Source organism: Elephas maximus, chromosome 27 (assembly GCF_024166365.1).
Source record: "Elephas maximus indicus isolate mEleMax1 chromosome 27, mEleMax1 primary haplotype, whole genome shotgun sequence".
In the NCBI taxonomy this organism is placed as follows: Eukaryota; Metazoa; Chordata; class Mammalia; order Proboscidea; family Elephantidae; genus Elephas; species Elephas maximus.
Genome location: NC_064845.1, coordinates 11,534,860 through 11,544,534, shown reverse-complemented (window position 1 = coordinate 11,544,534; position 9,675 = coordinate 11,534,860). Strand labels below are relative to the sequence as shown.

Sequence of the window (9,675 nt, the reverse complement as noted above, 5' to 3'; positions counted from 1 at the left end):
AGAACAACTCACGAAACTCACTGAAAGCACTGTATTTATGATCACAGTTTTATTATAGCAGAACAGATGAAGAGGTATATAGGGCAAGGTCTAGAGCAGTTTCATGTCCCTAAAAGGGACACACTACCCTCCCGTGTGCATCAATGTCTATCACCAACCAGGAGGCCCATAGGGCTTCCATGTCCAGACCCTTTATTGGGGCCTCACTACATAGTCATAATTGATTGGATCATACCCCCCTCCTCTGAGGCCAGGTGATATAATGAGGTGGGTCTTTCTGGCCTGGCCACCCCCAGGGGTCACCTATTAGATTAAGTATTATCTAGAGCCCTCATCAAAAACATTTCATTCACTAGGGCAATAGAGATCACCTCTCAGGAACCAAGGACAAAGACTAGTTTCTTACAGTAAAATTAACCCCATAGTCATTAATCCGTATGTCATGATGTTTTGCTTATTTATCGCTCTATAACAAACCCCTCTAAAATTATTGATTTAAAATAACAATCATTTATTTTGCTCACTATCTGCAATTTCAGTAGGACTCAGTGGGAACAATGTATCTTTGTTCTATGCAGCATCAGCTGGAGTGGCTTAACTGGAAATGGATGGACAACTTCCAAGATGGCTCACTACTTGGTTGACAGATTGGTGCTGATTGTCAAGACGGGGCTCAGCTGAAGCTGTCTTAGTATCTTCCTACGTGGGGTCCTCCTTGGGTTGCTTTGGATTCCTCACATCATGGCAGCTCATTTCTAAGACTGTGTTCCAAGAGAGAGGAAGTGAGCATTCCAATTTCTTAAGGCCTGAGCCCCAGTCTGACAAAGCATCAATTCCACTCTATTCTATTGGTCAAAGCAGTCACAGAGCCTTCCCAGATTCAAAGGAAGGATACGAATGCCTAGAATTCAATGGAAGGGGTGTCAAAGAATTTGTAGTCATCTTTAATCCACATAGTACACCCTCTGCCAAAAAATTATTTACAGTCATCCCACATGTAAAATACACTCACCCCCTCCTAAGTCCCCCAAGGTCATGTTCCGTTACAGCATTAGGCTTAAGCTTAAGGTATTGGATATTGTCATCTAAGCCAGGTCTAGCTGGAGATCCACAGGTGACATTCCTTGAGTACGGTTCGTTGAGTGCAATTCCTCTTGATCATAACCAAAACCCGTTGCTGTCAAGTCGATTCTGGCTCATAGCAATCCTATGGGACAGAGTAGAACTTCCCCATAGAGTTCCCAAGGAGCACCTGCTGGATTTGAACTGCTGACTTGTTGTTTAGCAGCTGTAGCTCTTAACTCCTATGCCACCAGGGTTTCCACTTGATCATAAGATCTCTGAAATAAAAAGAAACATTTTCTCAACCTCCAGTGGTGGGACAGAGATTGGATGACCATAATCCGCACTCCCACCCAAAAAGAGAGGAAACAGAAGGCACATAGCAGTTCTGAAATCCACTCAGGATCATGGCAGCAGTCTCCTGATTAGGGTCAACTCTGCTCCATGTGGATGATTAACCTTGGCTCTGCACTTTGACCTCCCGGCTCTTGGCTTATCTCTCTGAATCATCATTTCTCTTCTATAAGAAAAGGTCTGTGTTTGCAGCAGCGTAGCTTTTATAGCTTGTTTCTTGTCCATAAAAGTTAATTTTGTTGCTGGGAGACTGGAACTCTTATGCACTGCTGATGGGAATGTAAAATGGTACAATCACTTTGGAAAATGATATGGCGTTTCCATAAAAAAGCTAGAAATAGAAATACCATATGATTCAGCAATCCCACTCCTAGGAATATACCCTGGAGAAATAAGACCCGTCACACGAATAGATATGTGCATATCCGTGTTCATTGCAGCACTATACACAGTAGCAAAAAGATGGAAACAACCTAAATGCCCATCAACAGATGAATGGATCAACAAATTACAGTACATACACACAATGAAATACCATGTAACAATAAAAAACAGTGATGAATCTGTGAAACATCTCAGAACATGGATGAATCTGGAAGGCATTATGCTGAGTGAAATAAGTCAGTCACAAAAGGACAAATATCATATGAGACTACTATTATAAGAACTCAAGAAAAGGTTTACACACAGAAAAAAATATCCTTCGATGGTTATGAGGGTGGGGAGAGAGGGCGATGGAAGATCACTAACTAGAAAGTAGACGAGTGTCAACTTTGGGAAGACTACACAGTATAGGGGAAGTCAGCACAATCTGACTAAAACAAAGGCACAGAAGTTTCCTCAACACATCCAAACATCTTAAGGAACTGAGTTTCTGGGCCTGGGTGCTGGGGACCACAGTCTTGGGGATATCTAGGTCAACTGATGTAACATGGTTCATAAAGAAAATGTTCTATATCCCACTTTGGTTAGTAGCATCTGGGATTCTGAAAGCTTATAAGCAGCCATCTAAGATGCATCTATTGGTCCCATCCCACCCAGAGGAAAGGAGAATGAAGAAAATCAAAGACACAAGGAAAATATAAGCCCAAAGGACTAAAAGAACACATGAACCAGAGCCTCCACCAGCCTGAGACCAGAAGAACCAGATGGTGCCTGGTTACCACCAACAACTGCTCTGACAGGGATCACAATAGAGAAGCCCCAGGCAGAAAGGAGAAATGTGTAGAACGGAATTCAAATTCACACACACACACACACACACAGACTCACTGGTCTGACAGAGACTGGTGGAACCCCCAAAACCATGGCCACCGGACACCCAGCTAACTCAGAATTGAAACCACTCCAGAAGCCCACTTTTCAGACAAAGGTTAGGTAGGCCTACAAAACAAACAATAACCTAAGTGAGGAATGTGTTTCTTAATTCAATCAAATATCTGAGACCAAATGGGCAACTTCTGCCCAAAAGCAAGACGACAAGGCAGGAAGGGACAGGAACTGGACAAATGGACACAGGGAACCTGGGGTGGAAAAGGTGAGTGTGCTGTCACATTGTGGGGATTGCAACCAATGTCACAAAACAGTATGTACATAAATTTTTAAACGAGAAATTAACTGGACCTGTAAACGTTCACCTGAAGCACACACACACAAAAAAGTTAGTTTTGTACTATTTCTCTCTTTTTCATTTCAATCCGGTTTGATCCCTACAACAACTTTGTGGATTTCTTATATCAATTAATAATAAACTCCAACAGACAAATTCACACCTACATCTCTTTCTGAGTCAGGTCCTTTTCTACCTGGGCCGCATGTAAGGCTGCTTTGGGACAGTACCCTTAAAATTCTTAAAAATCTTATTGTTAAACCAAGAGGGGCTGTAAAAGCTCGCAATTAAATCTTTCTGAGATCCTAACAGGTGCCCTGGTGGTCCTAACAGAGTCCCTGAGTGTAGCAAATGGCTAATAAGTTCAACTGCTAACCAAAAGTTTGGAGGTTTGAGTTTACTCAAAGGCACGTTGGAAGAAAAGCCTGATCTAATTCCCAAAAAATCAGCCATTGGAGCACAGTTTTACTTCGACACACATGGGGTTGCCAAGAGTTGGAATCAACTCAAAGATGACTGGCGATATCCCAACAAAGGGTCTTACAGGTACATACCTGAGAGATTTACCAAGGCCATCTTCTACTGATAGCTCTGAATTTGATCTTGCTTTTTTTTTTTTAATTACTTGGAGCCCTAGTGGTGCAGTGGTTAAGAGCTATGGCTGCTAACCAAAAGATCGGCAGTTTGAATCCACCAGCTGCTCCTTGGAAACCATTTTGAAAATCTTTTCCCGGGAGTGACTAGGGGTGAAGAGCAGTTTAATTTTCAAACTCAGTAAGTTCAGAATATTTTATGTTTATGCTAAATTTGTCCCCAAAACTTAGCAGTTCCTTCTATAATTCATCTCTCTTCTCATAAATTACCATCATCAGTTAGAAGTCAGTTGGCACTTTCTACATCCTGCCTGGCAATCTCCCATCCAAATCCACAAGTACTTTAGATGCCCTTTCTATTTCTCAAGTTACCACAAGCAACAGTGTTGCCAAACTCTGTGCCACTACATAAAAAGGATCCCAGTTTCTCTACTCCCAAATAACACTTTCCTCACTCTCACCGATGCCCTCAGCAATGCCTCCTGAGGCCCTTCCTGCTTTCATTTACCATCTCAAGTTCCTTCTAACACCTACCCACTGCCCAGTTTCAAAGTCAATGTCAATGTTTAAAGCTTTTGTTATGGAGCTCCCCCTTTCCAGGTACCATTATTGCACGGCAAATTACACCAAAATTTAATGGCTTCAGACAACAGCTATTTTATTTTGTGTCATCCTTTTTGTGGGTCAGGAATTCGGGCAGGGCTCAGAAGAATGAGTCTTCTGCTCCTTGTGACATTAATTGAGGTCATTCAGTAATACTTGGCTGTTACAGATGGGCTGGCTGGAAAAGTCCAAGACCCTCCTGAAACGCTCTGTTGGGGATGGCTAGAATTCTGGGCCTCGCTAGAGGACCTAAATGTGGCCTCTTCAGCATTACCAAGTCAAGGTGGTTGGACTTCTTACATAACTGCTCAGGTCTCCCAGAGGGTGTGTTCCCAGAGACCAAGGAAAGCTACAAGCTTCTTCAGACCTAGCCTTGGAACATATACAACGTGTCACTTCTGCCACATCCTATTAGCTATGACAGAGTCACAGGACCTGGGAGAAGAATCAGGACATGAGGTTCATTGTGGGACCAACTTTGGAGATTTGATACCATACATACTGTAAAAAATAGTATGCCACTTGAAGACTAATGAGAAACATTGCAATGTCACTGTTCCTTATCCAACCATGTGGTGATTTTCTGCTTCTCTCAATATACCCAAGCATTTATAAATCCTTTTCCAAATATGAGAGAGGCATAATGAATAAATAAATAAATAAATAAATGTTGTCAGGTGCCATCGAGTTGATTCCAACTCAGAGTTACCCTATGTACAACAGAACAAAATATTGCCCGGTCCTGTGCCATCCTTACAATCATTATTATGCTTGAGCCCATTGCTGCAACCACTGCGTCAATCCATCTTGTTGAGGGTCTTCTTCTTTTTCACTGACCCTCTACTTTACGAAGCATGATGTCCTTCTCCAGGGACTGGTCCCTCCCGACAACACGTCCAAAGTATGTGAGACGAAGTCTTGCCATTTTTGCTTCAAAGCAGCACTCTGGCTGTACTTCTTCCAAGTCAGATTTGTTCATTCTTTCGGCACTCCATGGTATATTCAATATTCTTTACCAACACCATAATTCAAAGGCATCAATTCTTCTTCAGTCTTCCTTATTCATTGTCCAGTTTTCATATGCATATGAGGCAACTGAAAACACCATAGCTTGGGTCAGGCGCACCTTAGCCTTCAAGGTGACATCTTCGCTTTTTAACACTTTAAAGAGGTCTTTTGCAGCAGCTAAATAAATATGTTCTACTTTTTTATACAAAATAAAATAGCGGCACTTTGACTGAGTCTTCTCTGTGTTATGTAACCTTGGGTAAATTATTCAATCTTTCTATACTTCAATTTTCTAATCTGTTAAATAGAGATAAATGTAAGTACTGCAGGGTGTTGTTGAGATGATTGAGATTATAAAGTGCTGGCACATAATAAATATTAGGTATAATAATATAAATATTTAATATTATTAGTCTGTTCTATAGGAATCCTATTCCAAAGAAACTATGTATAATACATTAACAAATAAACAGACACACACACAGGCAGTACTGTGATCTATCGACCCAAAGTGATTTGATTTTGTTGTTGAACCTCAGATATTTGTAAATGGCATTTGTAAATGGTGAGCAGGGAGCTGTAAGGGCACTGATGCATGTGAACTCATGCTCATCTAAGGGCACGACTGACTTATACTCCTGACCATCTGGATGGCTTTGGTAGGTCTCAAGATTACCCTGGGGGATATCCCCAAAGACAAGGATGAACAGGATACTCATGTCACCCATAGGGTCTTCTTTGGCTTACACTTCTCCAAAGAATGGAAAAAGTTTTTTTTTTTTTCATGTCCCAGGGAGTCATTCTGCTTCAGACACAGCCCTGAATTTAAGAGGACCTTTTTTTTTTAGAGTTATTCTCTTCATTGCCCCAAATTAGAGGGCCTTTAGACAACCAGATCAGCCAATGTTTGGTTCTGATATGTGTTGCTCCAGGGCAGCCATGTGTTATGAATTAAATTGTGTCCCCTGAAAATGTGTGTCAACTTGGCTAGACCATGATTCCCAGTATTCTGTGGTTGTCCTCTATTATACAATCTGTAATTTTCCTATATGTTGTAAATCTTAACCTCTATGATGTTAATGAGGCAGGATTAAAGGTAGTTATATTAATGAGGCAGGACTCAATCTGCAAGATTGGGTTGTATCTTGCATCAATCTCTTTTGAGATCTAAAAGAGAGAATTGTATAGAGGGGAGAGGGACCTCTTTGTCACCGAGCAAGAAGGGCCAGGAGCTGAGAAGCTCCTAGACCAGGGGAAGATTGATGACAATGACCTTCCTTCAGAACTGACAGAGAGAGAGAGCCTACCCCTGGAGATGGTGCCCTGATTTGAATTTCTAGCCTCCTAGACTGTGAGAAATAAATTTCTGTTTGTTAAAGCCATTCACTGGTGATATTTCTGATACAGCAGCACTAGATAACTGAGACACTATGCCCCACTTCTGGAGCTGGGCAAAGTATTCAAAATCTTAAACCTCAAGATCTGCTCCAGGGAAAGACAGCTTTGTTTTTCATACCCCAAACTCACCTCTCTTTCAAACTCTTTTCTTGTTTTCTCTTAGGTCTGCAGGTGGGGGAGTGGTAGGTGTGGACTAGGCCCTACCCTAGGCATGGCACTCCCCTTCCTCAGAAGGCATGTTCAAGGAAGATGAAGGTTACTTTTCTGGAATCTTTTCTATAGGAACAAGTGCCTTGGTCACATTTCACTCTCTTCTTTTCAGTCATGTTTCTCCCAAACGTTGCTGTTTTAAGGTTGCAGACTTGTCAGTGCTGCTGTTAGGGCTGAACTTTCTCAGAAGGTGTCTGCTCGGCCCTGCCAGGCAGGTGAGAACAGGCTTGAGAACTAAAGGGCCCTAAATCTAAGGCTGTGGTGATAACTGGTGACCATCCTTATTTATTGACTGGAGAATATATGGAATTGGGAATTCGGACTTGAGAATGGTAACTAAATATTATTTGATATTTAGCTGTTGTTAGATACCATCAAGTCAGTTCCAACTCATAGCGACCCGATGTACAATAGAATGAAACACTGCCCGGTCCTGCGCCATCCTTACAATTGTTGCTATGCTTGAGCCCATTGTTGCAGCCACTGTGCTAATCCATCTTCTTGAGGGTCTTTCTCTTTTTTGCTCACCCTCTACTTTACAAAGCATGGTGTCCTTCTCCAGAGAATGGTCACTCCTGATAACATGTCCAAAGTATGAGACAAAGTCTCTCCACCCCAGCTTCTAAGAAGTATTCTGGCTGTACTTCTTCCAAGACAGATTTGTTCGTTCTTCTGGCTGTCCATGGTATATTCGATATTGTTTGCCAAGACCAGTCAAAGGCATTAGCTCTTCTTTGGTCTTCCTTAATCATTGCCCAGCTTTTACATGCATATGAAATGATTGAAAACACCATGGCTTGGAAAGAGCATACCTTTGTCTTCAAGGTGACCTCTTTGCTTTTCAACACTTCAAAGAGGTCTTTTGCAGCAGATTTGTCCAATGCAATACATTGTTTGACTTCTTGACTGCTGCTTCCATGGGCATTGATCGTGGTTCTAAGTAAAATGAAATGCTTAACAATTTCAATATTTTCTTCGTTTATCATGCTGTTGCTTACTGGTACAGTTGTGAGGATTTTTGTTTTCTTTATGTTAAGGTTTAATCCATACTGAAGGCTGTAGTCTTTGATCTTCTTCAGTAAGTGCTTCAAGTCCTCTTCACTTTCTGCAAGCAAGGTTGTGTCACCTGTATATCGCAGGTTATTAATGAGTCTTCCTCCAATCCTGATGCCATGTTCTTCTTCCTATTGTCCAGCTTCTCTGATTATTTGCTCAGCATACAGATTGAATAAGTATGGTGAGAGGATACAACCCTAATGCACACTTTTCCTGATTTTAAACCATGCAGTACCCCCTTGTTCTGTTTGAACTACCACCTCTTGGTCTATGTACAGGTTCCTCATGAGCACAATTAAGTGTTCTAGAATTCTCAATCTTTGCAATTTTATTCATAATTTGTTGGAATCCACATAGTCAAATGCCTTTGCATAGTCAGTAAACATCCTTCTCGTTATCTAGTTAAATAGCAGTGAGCCAGGTTCTAAATTAATGGAATATAAATATCTTTCTGATATTTAGTTAAATACTTGCAATGAGGCAAGTTAGTATGTTACCACCAGATTGATTATAAACATTGGAATATTATTTTCCTTTATCCAGTGATTAGTTTTTTATCTCATTCCGTTGCTACCAAAAAGTCTAATGGCTTGGTGTTTGCTTGCCTGGTATCATACCAGTCTAAGAAAGAAGCAGCAAATTGGGCTATACACTTAAAATGAAAGGCACTTAAAGGTCAAGGTTGTTCCTTAGAGATCTGCAAACTTGTCTGTCCATACAGAATCACTTACTGAGAAATCAATTTCACTTTACCCGGGAGAATGTGTTCACCCATATATCTCCTTCCCTGAAAAAAGAAAGCATATGAGATAGAAAAGGCATCTTCTGAATAAAAGAATAAGTAAATTTTAGTTTATTTTAAGTCTGGCTTATGTCATAAAGAAAACTATTAGGATAAACAACCAATTTCACCACTGTAGCACAGGACCAAAGCTAATCCCAGTCGAGGGCTAGAAATTTTTACTTTTCATGATGGATTAAAATTTGAGCATACCTTTACCCAGAAGTAAATGTGGTTACAAATCAACTTTTACCTGTTAGTCTCCTTTTTCAGTCATGATGCCCTCCCTATACATCATGGATAACAAGTCATTGAGATAGAAAAATCAAGTCCCACTACTACCACTGACTACTCTGACAGGGACCACAATAGAGGGTTCTGGGCACTGCTGGAGAAAAACATAGAACAAAATTCAAACTCACAAAAAAAAGACCAGGCTTACTGGTCTGAGACAGACTGGAGAAACCTCAAGAGTATGACCTCCAGGCACCCTTTTAACTCAGTACTGAAGTCACTCCTGAGGTTCACCTTTTAGCCAAAGATTAGACAGGCCTATAAGAACAAAAACATACATAGTTCAACCATGTATGCGAGACTAAACAGGCACACCAGCCCCGGAGCAAGGACAAGAAGGCAGGAGGGGACAGGAAAGCTGGATGAATAGAAACAGGGAACCCAAGATCGAGAAGTGGAGAGTGTTGACACGTTTCAGCGTTGGCAGCCAATGTCACCCATCAATATGTGTATTAATTGTTTAATGAGCAACAAATTTGCTCTGTAAACTTTCACCTAAAGCACAATAAAAAAAGAAAAGTCAAGTCCCCAAAGAGGCAGTGAGTCCAATGATGAAGATGATAATGATTTTGAGTTACCAGGGTGCTCAAAAGACTCAATGTATTCATTAACCTTTCAGAAGACAAATCTAAAATTTCCGGCTTGGGCCTACTGAAGTTTCAGGGATATTGCAAATATGATAAATGGTTTCTATTCCATTTTCTAAT

At 41.0% G+C, this 9,675-nt stretch overlaps 1 long non-coding RNA gene across 1 annotated transcript in view; it reads right to left on the bottom strand.

Annotated features, from left to right (window-relative positions):
- Window positions 1–424: 424 nt before the first annotated feature.
- The window catches only part of LOC126068443 (uncharacterized), a 35,792-nt gene continuing 26,541 nt past the window's right edge, over window positions 425–9,675 (bottom strand). The window contains exon 3 of the long non-coding RNA XR_007515684.1: window positions 425–1,340. This is a non-coding gene — a long non-coding RNA (uncharacterized LOC126068443). The remainder of the gene's footprint in view (window positions 1,341–9,675) is intronic.